The sequence below is a fragment of the Passer domesticus genome, chromosome 1, assembly GCF_036417665.1.
Source record: "Passer domesticus isolate bPasDom1 chromosome 1, bPasDom1.hap1, whole genome shotgun sequence".
Classification (NCBI taxonomy): Eukaryota; Metazoa; Chordata; class Aves; order Passeriformes; family Passeridae; genus Passer; species Passer domesticus.
Window position 1 is genome coordinate 152,308,440 of NC_087474.1, and position 13,319 is coordinate 152,321,758.

At 44.6% G+C, this 13,319-nt stretch overlaps 2 long non-coding RNA genes across 3 annotated transcripts; one reads left to right on the forward strand and one right to left on the reverse strand.

Annotated features, from left to right (window-relative positions):
* Positions 1-1,518: 1,518 nt before the first annotated feature.
* Positions 1,519-7,473, reverse strand: LOC135285106 (uncharacterized). 2 transcript variants are annotated; one of them, XR_010350109.1, is made up of 3 exons: positions 6,748-7,473; positions 4,264-4,593; positions 1,519-2,661 (listed from the first exon to the last, which is right to left on the reverse strand). It is a non-coding gene; the product is annotated as an uncharacterized LOC135285106 (long non-coding RNA). The 2 variants fall into 2 exon arrangements; XR_010350108.1 differs by having other exon boundaries at positions 1,519-4,593.
* A 385-nt stretch (positions 7,474-7,858) lies between these two features.
* LOC135285107 (uncharacterized) lies at positions 7,859-10,474 on the forward strand. The gene is made up of 3 exons (XR_010350112.1): positions 7,859-8,173; positions 8,282-8,334; positions 9,456-10,474. It is a non-coding gene; the product is annotated as an uncharacterized LOC135285107 (long non-coding RNA).
* Positions 10,475-13,319: the final 2,845 nt, after the last annotated feature.

The following is a 13,319-nucleotide window of genomic DNA, read 5'->3' on the forward strand; positions in this document are numbered from 1 at the left end:
AAACATAATAAAGTAAAAATACTGGGGAGAAACCAAGGGAACAGCTGTATATTTATAGGAGGTTTTGTGTAAACAGTGCCAAAACACAGCTCTACCAAAGTTTGAAGTCAGGGAAAAAGTGTTCTAAAGTGTATTTTGATAAAAATTCATGTCTTTAAAGTGACAGAAACTGTGGATGTTTGGACTCACTGAAAATCATGCAATCATAGAATGATTTGGGTTGGAAGTGGCATTTAAAGACCATTTAGTCCTACCTTCCTGCCATGGACAAGGACATCTTCCACCAGATTACGATGCTCAAAGCCCTGCCCAACCAGACCTTAAATACTTCCAGGAAAACAAAACCTCAGTGTCTCAAATAGGGAACCTAAAATGGAGGAATAAAAATCCTGAGATACCTTTAATAGAAACACAGATAGTTCATTGCTTGGAATCTGACATAGCCACAAGGATTTCCACAATTAACTGAAATCCAGGATTCTGTAAGTGTTCTCAGTTTAGGCCAGGAATGTTTCTATAGTCATGCTTCACTCCCATGTCACACATAGCTCAGTAGGTGATAACAAAGGCAGCACTGTGCCAGTTCTTGATTTCTTCTGTTCTTCAATTCTTCTGATCTCCAAAACATTCATCACATTCTTGGAAGAAGCAAAAAATAGCATAAAGAAGTGACACCTGAGTGGTCAAGAAGAACTGTGTGAAAGGGAGTCTTGGCAGTGGTTCCCCCCTCACTGTGACACATGGCCATATTGACCAAGGAAAGAATTTGCTCCAGTTATTTCAATTTTCCAAACTTTGTCCTTCTCCTGGGGAGATTTTTTCTTCAGTTCATTAAGCAGGCTTTGGTGGCAGTGCTTGAACAAAATACTTAATGTGCCAGAGTACTAAATTATCTTTCTGCAGGCATAAATATTGATTTACAATGTTCTTTACAGTAGGCTCACACTTTAGAAGTGGTCCAAAGGGAAAAGACTAGAATGTGCTTTGTGGGAAGTTCTAGTTACACACATGTGAAAATTTAATCCTAAATGTTTTGAGATCTCTCTAAAATATGAAGCAAGCTCAACTCTTAAGGGATCAAATGTACCTCCAACTTTTCCCTGAAGTAGCTAATGATGAATGTTGATTACCCAAAAATCTGGTCCAACAAAACAACATCAGTCCTGCCCCCAAGAACACCTCAGTGGTTGAAGGAGGAGTTCATTTTCCACAGTCAAGACACATCAAGATCTCTGCTGAAAGCACAAGCAATGCTGTTAAAGTAGCTCCACAAGACTGCTGTACCCTAGGGTGAAAACAGGTGTGATCACTGAAACATGAGCAAACCCTACCAACTCATTCCACTTTCCAAGGGAAAATTTGACCACTGCCTGGAAGGGGTTGCTGCAGGCTCCATCCAATTCTAATCCTGTCTGTCAGCTTCTTCTGGAGTCACCTGTGAGATGGTAGGGACATCCTTGCACTTATGGAGATCAGCATCAACCACATACCTCAAAATTTTCTTCAGCTCTCATTGACACAAAGAAAGTTAATAGTAAAATTCTGGGCAGCTCACACCCAGTACTGAGGTTCAACAACTTCTAGCCTGGAGCAATGAGGATAGAAAAAGCTTTCTCTGTTTCACATGGATAGGGAGATGTGGAACACTTAGTCAAAGGCATGATCTTGTGTCCCATCTTAGACAGCAGCCAGGAGCTGTTGAGAAGGTGGTGGGAAAACCAAGCTGGTCCATGGATGTGGACTAGCAATGCTGCCTGAGGAAAGTGTGGGTGGTCTTCCACTTTTTCACAGCAACTGCATCACAAATCAGCAGCACGACTCATGTTTGAGTCAACCCCACCATTTTTACTGATATTATTTCTAATTATTCTGGGAATTTGGAGCAGAGTTAATGCATTTTATTTTATTTTTCAAGAAAACTAGCCAAATATAATTGAAGTCAAAAGGAGTTTTTAGTCCTTGATGAAATCTGGACAGAGAGCAGCAGAGATAAGCTTTATTTCAGGGGACATCCAGCAGATATTCACTGACAGTGATCAATAGGTCCCAAAGCAGAAGAGGGAGGACTGGGAACACTGATCTCATTTGGCATGCAGACAGCATCTCCAGTTCCCTGCGTGTCCAGCTTGGTGGCAGAGTGATGAGTAAAGGTCACCCTGGTGACCCCAGCCTGGGTAATGTCCCCATACACTGAACTGGCACACAGACCTGTACAATGAGCTGTCACAGCAGAAAAGACTGGACACTTCTTCACAATCAAATTACACTGTCAAAAGACAGAAACATGTATTTTCAGTCTTAATTCACACTGCTCAGCATAGACTGAAAAAAAAACAAGGAACTCTGTACCAAATCCCCCATTAAAAAAAATCATAGCTGATACAGAAAAATCTATGGGATGAGATTGCACAGAAGCATAACATCATTTATGAAGATTACTCTCAATAACTCTGAAGTTACTTCAAGAATGAGATCCTTAATAGGGGTTGCTGAATTCATTCTGGAGAAGTCAATAACAATACAAATATTGAATTTTCAGTCACGTAGCATAGACACCAGGACACTGCAGACATTAGAAGTGCTCTCCTTGGCTGCTGGAGAAGGCTCCAGTGATTCCCTCAGTGGAAGTATTTTGTGCTTTTTTGATCTGGTAGGCTGGGTCTGAAAGAGAGAGGAGAGGAGGAGATTTTGCAGACTGTGTGCAGCCAGTCTGAGCACCAGGGAGCAAGGCTTTGTGCTCCAGACTCTGAATCCCCATCCAGAACCTTGCACCACAGACCAAACAATTCCCACAGAGCTCATCCTTGACAGGCATTGGTGAGGTTCCCTTTCAGTCATCTGTTCTCAAGGCTGAACAGGCTCTTTCCTCACATAAGAGAGATGCTCCTGTCCTTTAATCATCTTTGTTGTCCTCAACTGGACCCACTCCAGGAGCTCCATGTCTCTCTTGTGCTGAGGAGCTCAGAACTGGACACAGCACTCCAGATACACCTCACAAGGGCTGAGCAGAGGGGCAGGATCACCTCCCCCAACCTGCTGGCAGTGGTTTTCTTAATGTGCCCCAGGAAACCACTGATCTTGGATGCAAGGACACTGCTGGCTCATGGACAGCTTGCTGTCCACCAGGACCTCATGTCCTTCTCCACAGAGCTGCTTTCCAGCAGGTCAGCCCTCGCCCTGATTGCTCCTCCCCGGGTGCAGGACCCTACCTTTCCCTTTGCTGAATTTCAGTTCTTCTCTGCCCACTGCAGTGTTCGTCCTGCCCCCATATCATTTCCACTACCAGATACCAGATCACCTGAGTGTCTGATACCTGTAAAACTATTCTGAAAAGGGAAAATTGGGCACATGCACACGTGCCCTCTGGCCTGGTTCCTTACTAGTCACTGTCACTGAGAGCAGTGGCTGAGATCAGGTGCTGGGAGAGAGAGCCATGCAGATGCTTGACACAGACCAGCACATCTCCTTGGCTCAACACAGGGAGGAGTCTGTGACCATCTGATGGCATTGACCCTTTTTCTGATATTCCAGGCTTGGAGACAGTCCTTGCTGCATCACCTCACAACAGGCCCTGTGGTGAGTCACACTGCTGTTCACAGAATCTCCTGTCCCAGAAGGTACACACATGGTGGAGGGAGCTTTGGGATTTCCCAGTGAGACAATACTGACAGGGAGAGGAGCAGTGGGAGATTCAGGGAACTTGGAGAGCCCACACTCGTCCCTCTGGATGTATTAAATAGATCAAGAAAACCCCTTGGGTCATCAGGACCTGAAGATATACCTATGACCATTTCTTCTGAGAAGCCTTGAAGTCCTGCCTGGCAGAAGGAGTGTCTCTGCCTCCCACAGCCTGGAGCAGAGCTGCATGCCTGGTGGCACCAGCCAGGACATTTCTGCTGGAAGAGGAACTCAGAGCACATTGCATCCAGGAAGGGCTGAGGATGAGGAGCAGCTACCAGCCTCCCATATGCAGCTACCTGAAACATCCTCTAAAATGTAACTGACCTGCAGCAAATCCATCTGCTGGCACATGAGGGAGAACTTGGTACCTTTTGCACCTTTCCAAACCACTGGTAAAGTCCCTCTGTGAACTGGACCACAGCATCCTCCTTGGAAGATCAGGCTGGAGGTGTTTGCCCTGCATGTTCACTCTTCATCATGATTAACTCCTCTGTCACAGAGGGGGACACAAGCATCCATCTCTGCTCGGCCAACTGGAATCACTGGCCAGCACAGCCCGTGCCATTTATCACCAGCACTTACGTGGGAGAGGATGACAGCAGGTGCCATTTGTGTCAGTGTCGCCACGTGAGTCGACTGATTAATTAAAGCCACACGACCCCCAGGCTGCTGGGAGGGCAGGAAGGAGCAGGAGGGATCATTTGTTAGCTCTCCCTTAGCTCTCGCTGTCTCCTTCATAGGCCCTTTGAACAGGTGAGCAAAAGTCCCATGGCACCTTTGGGCATGGAGGTGGGAAAGGTGAGGTTCCCTGGGAATGGCTCTTGGAGGTCACTGTTGGTGGAGGTTCACACTCCAGGAGTGGGCTCCATGGACTCACTCCATCTCCTGTGACCTTGTTTTTAAACACACTGCCTTAAAATGTGACAAAAAGGAAGAAAAATACCAGCAAACAGTGAGATAATTAAACAATTGTCCCACATCCTGTAAACAAGGAATCTCTATTATTCATGGACCAGAGCTGATGGGTGCAATACCATTTATTTTTGTTCTCACACTACAATGCATCCATCCAGTTTCACCAGCCCTCACACGACCCTCAGTTCAACCAATTCCAGTAAGTCCGGACAGTTACTGATGTGAGACCAGCACCCACCCCTGCCATGCAAGTCCCCAGGCTCGATGACAGACCCCAGAGCCCTCCTTCCCCATTTTCAGCTAGGATGAGTTTTGTAACTGCATGAGTGTCAGTGACATGATATGCTATTGTAGAGTTGCTCAAGGGAAATTTGGGTATGAGGCAGGTCTGACTCACAGGGGATGAGGCTACACATTGCACTGGAGCAGCCATTTGGGATTGCCACCCATTCCTGGTATAGAAATGCCAACCTACTTCCCACAGCACTGCCATTTCTCATTCACCCACAGTCAGACAGTTTTCCTCACTGCTCTGGGATGAAAAACCCTTCCAGGTCCTGATCAGTGGCCAAAAGCATTTGCCATACTTTGAGACTAGGAAGAAGAAAACACATTTCACTGTTGAGGGACATCAGCCAGAACCCTGCTACTTTTCAAAGCTTGCTCAAATCTTGCTGGAGCAAAGGGTGTTGGTTTCTCTATTATGTATTGCAATAAAAATAAAGAAAATTCAAGAACTTTTAGCACCCTAGAGGTATTGCCTATTTCCCAGACTCAAAATAGCCAGTTGGCTTAGTTTAAAGGTGGCTTGCACTCAGCCTGCCAAGTAATGCTACTTCAGTGAAAGCACTGCAAGTCTCACTTCCCAGCACTTGTGCACACCCTCTGCCCTAGTCCTATATCAGCTAAAGCTAGAAGGAGACTAAAGAAAAAAAATTAGGATGATTTTGCTGGAGACTGGATATGGATCTTTCATTGGATGGTCCAAGAGGAAAATACAGCTTTTCTTGTTATCAAACACCCATGCTGGCCCCTGATCAGTTTTCCAGGGCACTGCAAGTGACCATTCAGGGAAGAGTTTGTACAGTAGCAGACAAGTGGGTAAATTCCCTCTGCTCCCCAGCAGCAGTTCCAGGGTCAGCATCAGGCCAACATCTGAGTTCACTGAGGAGCATTTATCTGGGTGTATTCCCCTGCATCTCTCAATGCTCTGAGATTAAATGATAAGATGGTTCCCTTACCCTGCAGGGAAGGTATAGTATGGGGTTAATGCACCAAAGCTGACCCATCAGTCAGGACACCCAGCAGAGTTTACCCCTCAAACAGGATGGGCAAGAGTGATGCTCCTGAAATTCTTGTGCAGCCTCAAGTGCCAGATGTGACACACTGATCATCAGTTCCACTCAGCTAGGAACCCTGTCTTTTGTAGGAGGAAATATCAGACAATTCAACAGGTGTAGAACACCCTGTCCCACCTGTTGGCTCTTTGGCTGAGAAGACAAAGGAAAAGCAGCCACAGAAGCTGAGACACTACAGGTGCAGGACAGGGGAGACCCCATGACTTGTACTCACAACCAAAATTTTATCATCTGTATATCCAGTTGGGCACTGTAATTAAAACTGGAGGAAAAAAAAAACATTTAGCAACTATCAAAGTAGAGCAGCATGACAGATGATTTGCTATACCTCCTCCATTGTCCCCTCCTGTCTTTGAGCAGAGGAGAGGTCCCTTTGCACCTGGTGGGGAAGGAAAGCCCCCAAGGCACTGCATGCAGCACCAGCCTTGTACATGGGCCAAGAGAGGAACTGATAAGAGCAAAAAGCACAGGTGGGATTGGGACAGTCCAGACAGGGCAGTCAAGCACACACCAATGCAGAGAGCTCTCTTCTCCTCTCCCCTTCTCTCTGCCACACTCATCTTGTCTGCAGGATGGATCCTCCCTGATGTCTTCTTCTCAGCCCCAACCTGGGGTGAGCACCCTTCCCATGACCTTGCCAAGCTCCAGCCATCATGCACCCACCCCCCATCTCCCTGGGAGCCCCTGAAACCACCTCTGCCTGTGCCTTCCCATCCCGCAGCCTCTGCTGCCATCTACAGCCCCATGACTCCCCACGGGGTTGGCATGGGCTGCCCATCCCAGAGGAACCCACCTGGTGCTGGCTTCTCTCTGCTCTCCTGCAGACCTCCCCACAGGTGGCTGAATAATGCATGGGCAGTAATTTCAGTCAGGCAATTCGCCCTTTTTTTTTTTTTTTTTTTTTTTCTGCAGGTTTAATCGTTAGGAGATAAATTGCCCTCATCCCTGGCTTCCCAGATGAGGAATCATTAGGGGCCAGACCTGCAATTTATTATATTTTGGCAGAGGGAAGTTTTAAATGCTCTGGGGTGGGGTGAAGAAGGAATGAGCTCTCACAAAGACCATGAATTAATGCTGCTAAATACTCACCTCTAATCACATGTGTTCATAGGAAGAGTGATTGCTTTTATGTGAGGAACAAAAAGAAAGTGAGGCAGTGAAACCTGCATGAGAGTCGGCACAGTCAAGTCCAGGCATTCCCTATCACACTCCAAGTTACTTCAGGCTGCCAGTGGGTATATTCCCACATCATCCTCCCTTCTCTTGGCACCCAGAAACATCTTTTCAGAGCACCACCCCAATATAAAAATAACAAACATACATTCCTATAGGAAGGGCTTTCTCAGTAAGTTTCCATGTATTTTTGGACTATCTGTATATCTTCTCTCTTCTTGGAAGAAGACAAGAAATAGTTTAGTCATGACATTTGGGACTTGTCCTTGATTGTTAGTGCAGAAGCACTCACTGTCTCCTGATCTGGCTTGATTAGAGTACAGGTATGGTCCTTATGTCACTGCCCACCTGCATGCTCTCCCTCTCTTCAAGGAGTACTTTACAAAGACATTGCCAACATCCAATGGCAAGAGCACAAATCCAGGTGTGGGGTTTTTTTTAAACACAATAGGAGAGAATTGTGAACAGTTTACAATAGCAACACCTCGCAGCATGCACCCATCCAATTGAAAAAATTAATACATGCTCAGTATATAATTTAGGAATGTTATTTCTGGGACTCAGGACTTCCTGAGTAGGTTCACAATGACCACACAGGCTCTTAAAGGTCTCATTTAAACTACAGGTGATTAGTCAGGTGTCAGACCATATGAATTTCTCTGACTTTCACTTGTAACAGTGAAAGGAAGATTTCATTCACTGGATGATTGAAGAAGAGGAGGATTCATCGACCCGTTTGGCCCTATGCACATTGGCATTTGGCACTTGATTATTCTGTATAGCAGATGAAAATATAAAAGAAAATTTTAGGGAGATCAGAATGCATTTTTATTGCACACAATGAAAACCTTCTGCATAAATCTGCTAGATTTCTTAGATTGCCAATTAGCATGACCATAATTTTTGCTCAAGTAATCAGTTCTCTTTACTGGATGAACAAAATAAGCATTTTTTAACTCAAGATGGAAAAATATCTCTCTCATTCTCTACCAGCTTAATTATAAAGTGACGGAATTAAGACTTCAAGTCTTGGATTACCAAAAATGGTTGGTATTTATGGAAGCATAAATACCTTTAATTCAATACTAAGGCTCTGTGATAAATCCTTTGCTGATGTAAATTTTCATCACTTCATTAATTCCATGTTAAAAAAGGATTGGCTGATTTTCACTAAGAAGAATGACTGGCCATAGCTGCTGGAAAGCTGGTAAGTCAATTATCAGAAATTTGTCACACCAGATAATAAGACTGGAGAAGTTAGGAAGGCAGAGAAAGCCTTTCTGCACCTGTAGTAACTCTCTGGTCTGCTCTGTAATTTAATTAATTTATAATAGCAAAGAATCTAGGTTTTTATGATCTCTGTGAATCAGAAAAAAAAAAGTTATTTCAAGTATCAGATCTGAGACTTAAAGAAATAAACCCCCAGTATTTTAAATTGTGTGTAGGGGGAAATGAATCAGTCAGGCAAGGAAAATGTTTATGTAATATTATGTAATTCTACTTATATTTTCCAACTCATATAATGGCAAATCAAAGCATATGGTGCTTTGGCTCTGTAGAAACATTCTCTCCCAAATATAAGAGCAAAGGTTTCTATTGGGAAAGCTATTTAAGACATAGCCACATCCCCTTCAGCATTTTGGAGTTATTCTGTACAGAAGCCTCACAGCTGCAGGTGACAGGGCCAAATGTCTCAGACATATACTTTGACTTGGGTTTTAACAGGCCTTTGAACTTGTGCCACATCTTGCTGAGGATATCAAGTCAGACCTTCAGTTTGCATGCAACTGTGTGCATAAAACATAGAAAAGGCAAGGAAATTCTATTATTGCTGTAGCATCTAGAAATCTTCATAATAAACCAGTAAAACATGAGGATCCACTGCAAAGAAAGACTGAGATAAAATTATATTAAAAAAAAAAGAAATCAACTTCATTTGGAAGAATGTACACATACAGAGAAAAATACTTTTTCATTCCAAACCAGAAAGTTTTTCTGTTGAGGTTGTTTCACCTGCTCAGTGGGAAGACCACAGGAACAGACCAAGGTTTTCAAGGAGTCACACATTGTCAGGAAAAGGAAGGGATTGATCAGTGTCCCCTGGAAAATAATCATTTCTACAGAATATTCTTCAACATTAGAAATGTCTTTTCATGTGCAATGCAGGTGCATTTTCCACTACTAGCATTCTGTAAGGCAATGCAAGTCAACAGCTGCTGCTCTCACACAGAGTCCTGCCCTAAAAACACAAACCTACATCAAAACCAGGGAGCAGGAGTGGTGTTATTGTCACAGACTAGTTAAGAGTATGCTATTTCTTCCCCACAGCTCCTACAGATGTTGATGGCAAATGTTTAGCTCTTGCTGGGAAGCTCTTGATTGCAGCTGGAGAAGTTTAAGGGCCAGCCTCTGCCAGTCTCAGCTACATGAGATGTTACACACCCCACATTCAGAGATTTCCAGCCCCACAGCTCTTGGTTCAGAGCTCCAGCAGCCCACAGACCGAGTGACCTCACCCAGTCATCTTTGCTGGAGCCCCTCATTTCTGGGTTTGCACAGACACAAGTGGAGGAATGCAGGGTGGGCAGCATCTGCCCTTGTGCTCAGCCACCAAAGGGAATGACACAGGTTTGCGTCACTGGAGGAGGAAATAAGCCGTGGCTTGGACCACAACAAACACTTGCACTCTGGCATCCCACTTGAGATCTTGTGACTCTGGTTGTCTCCACAAGGCAAGAATGCTCTTCTTGCATGTGTCTGCCCCACACTGTAGCAGGGGCCTTGTTCAAAGGCTTGACATCAGTGACACAAGTGCAAAATCAAAGCCAGAGCTGGCTGCACTCCAAGGATCCATCCTGCTGATGCCTCAGCTGTGCCAGTTGGAGTTAGTTATCAAGGAAGAGAAACTATACCACAAGTGCTGAAGGGATTGGGAACATCATGTCTGGCGTAAACAGGAACTGCAGAGCTGTGGCAGGACCATCCTGACCTTTGCAGTGTGGGAGAAGACATGATGTGGTTTATTCAGCACAGCCTTACTCTTCCTCAGCCCAGAAGGCAATGCTCAGGGACTGCTAATGCACATAGCCCAAGGGTAAGAGCAGAGGCCTTTCTAAAATATCAAATGGAATTGCTGTCTTCTGGAAAAATTGACAGGTTTCTTTCCATCTATGTTCTCTCTGCCCTAGACCAGCTCTTTGTACCTTAGCCTGGTTCCAAGGGCAAGTCCAGCACCCAGGTTTGGGGCTCTCCTCAGCATGCACAGCTACAACAAATAGCATGAAATCACACTAGGGAAAAGGAGATTCTGCCAACCACAGGCTCAGTCCCAAAGCTATTTTTTGGTCTCAGACCCCATCTCCAGGAGCCCCAGGCAGCTCCTTCACAGGCTACAGATTTCACTGCAATGGGAGAACTCCCTGTCTGATGTCTAGAGCTACTGCAAATTCAGTCAGTGTTTATTAAAGGGGCAATTGATACAAGCAGAACAATACATTCTACATCCTCCCCAACAACATATTCCTGTGTCTGTGCTGGAAATGCTTTTGAATTTCCTCACGTCCCACTCACTGCAGCATTAACACACTCCAAGTTTCAACCTGCCCAGAGGGGCATTCAAGACACAGTTCTCAGACAGCTTTTGCAACCTGCTTTTGTTTCCCCAGATGAGTATTCTGCAGGTCCTGAAAGGGTTCGTGTGCCCACAGCATCACCAGGAATCACAAGATGACATGAAATGGGAACACACTGACCTTCTGGATGCTTTAAGCTCTGGCCAGCACCAGAGAGAAAACATGCAGGTCAAAAATATGATCTTCTTGGGAGCCTTAAGAATAAAATGCACTATTTAAGTCTGACAGTTGTTACCAAATCCACACATCTCTCCTTACCTCCCTGCCACTGATTTATGAATCAGATGCCTCATCCTCTGGACAGGCACACACATGTTTCACATTGACACAGGTTTTCTTTCCCACATATCTCTGCTGTGTAAGGTGACCATTTGAACTCATTAATTCACCATACAAAGCAAGTATGTTCCCTTAGCTGGTGTCCTACAGAGCTCAGGTTAAGGGCAGGAGGGTAAAAAGGGCTCCCAGTTTGGGGAAAGGACAGGAGGACAGAAGGGAGCACGTGAAAAGGCTGCACTTTAAACCCAGCACAACTTGCCTTCTCTTCTCCCACAGCATATGGTGTGCACACGACCTGAATGCAAAAGAATAACTCATTATTTCACAAGCTGAGCATATTTGGAACTGGTGGGTCCCCAAGTCAACTTGAGCTTGAGGAGGAAACACTGCAGCTTTTTTTCAGCAAAGATACCTGGAGAGATTCAGGTTCTCATATAAAGTTTCACTGTGTCTCAGTCTCTCAGCTGAAACAGTGATGAGGCTCAGATCAACCAGGTAAGAGAGGCTGAAATGCAGCAGATTTCTCTCAGCCTCACCCTCTGCCTGACCCCATCTGAGGCCATGTGTTCTCCTCGTTGTCAGCCCAAAGTTGGGAGGTCCCATATTTGACACCAGCAGCTTGAGAGAAGCAAGCTCTTTGCTCTTCCTTTAATTGCTACACAATTTGGTAAGAAAGAGGTGAGAACTTGTCACCAAGGTGCAGAGCAACTACAGCCTTTAGGTAAAGTGCAGATCCTGGCACCCCTACTGCTCCCTGCTTCATACCTATGTGTCCATCTGTGCTCCATCACTGTGGTACCTGGACCCAAAAAAAGCACTTTTACTCACACGAAAGGCTAAAGAGCACTCACAGCTCATGAGTTGTGTTCTCCATTCCCTCTGTCAGAGAAATCAGTAGTAATTTGGAAAATTTGCACCAAATTCATACTTACACTTGGATATCATTAATGTTAGAGGTTGGGAATGACTCTGTTTGTGGCAAGCAAAAAAAAAAACAAACTGATGGGAGGAAGCAGCAAAAGAAAAAAAATAGGTAGTCAAATGATCTTAAGGAAATAAATATGTGGTTAAAATAATTCCGTGGTCAAGAAACAAGTTTCTACAGGAAATTTACTGGAAATTATATGTAAATGGTAAACCAGAGAAACTGGTGGAAAAAAAAATATATTACCCTCACCCATGTATATATACTCACTTCGTTGTTAAAACCCCTAAAGTAAAAATGATAATGCCATCTCCTACTGAACTTTGGGGTTCTTTATCATATTTCACAAAATAACATCTGTCACCCCAAATTGTAATGGAGATGAATGGAGTACTCCTTACTCCCACAGACAGCCCTGTGCAACTGCCTGAAAAGCCCATAATTAGTAGTCACACACCATTGATGGAAAAAATCCATGCCAAATACTACTAGAATGCAGTAACATTATTTCCAAGGGATTTTGAGATGCATCCAGAGTGATGGAGACCTGGCTAATTTCTTTTATTTTGCTTTTGGCAGAAGGAAATGGAGAAAAGGGGTTAGACTGAAACTGTCAAGCAGCACAAGAAAATGATAAATCTGCCATGCAGGAGTTGGACACAGCAGGCCACTCAGTATAGGGCATGTGGGGAAACAATTTGGGTCCCCTCTTCACCATTTCACAATGTCAGAAAACTCAGTTGATGTAAATTATTGTTTCCCCTTTGACTCCACTGGCATTGTGCCAGTTTGTAGCAGCTGAGGATGTGACACAACAGTTTTTACTCTCAGAGAACATTGACAAAGTTATGCAAGAATACAAGAATATAAGAATTTGAGGTCTAACATCCTACTGGGATAATGCCTCTGATGGCCCTGGTATTTACATGAGGCTATAAAACAGGCTTTTAAATCTTTTCTTGTCCTGACCTTGGGTTTAAGGTATTACAAGGGTGGGTGATAAACAAGCAAATAAATTCTTACAGCCAACAAGCAAAGGATCATCACAGCCACACTGCTCCTGAGCCTGAGTATTGTCTCAGGCAATTGAAAGTTTAAAGGGAAAAAAGTCAGCTGCAGCAAAACCACCGGCTGTGAGAGCAGCATGTGTCCTTGTGTCCATATGGCTGCAGCATTCCAGGAAGGGAAATGGCTGGAGCCACTGACACCAGCCCACCAGGGGCCAATCCTCCTGGCACAGCCCTGAATTAACAGGAAAGAAATGTTCCCTGCACAATTCAGCACTCTTACCTTCACAAATGGAAAATCCTCACCTGGAGAGAGAGGACAATCCTGTAGGACTTGTGTGGAAGAACT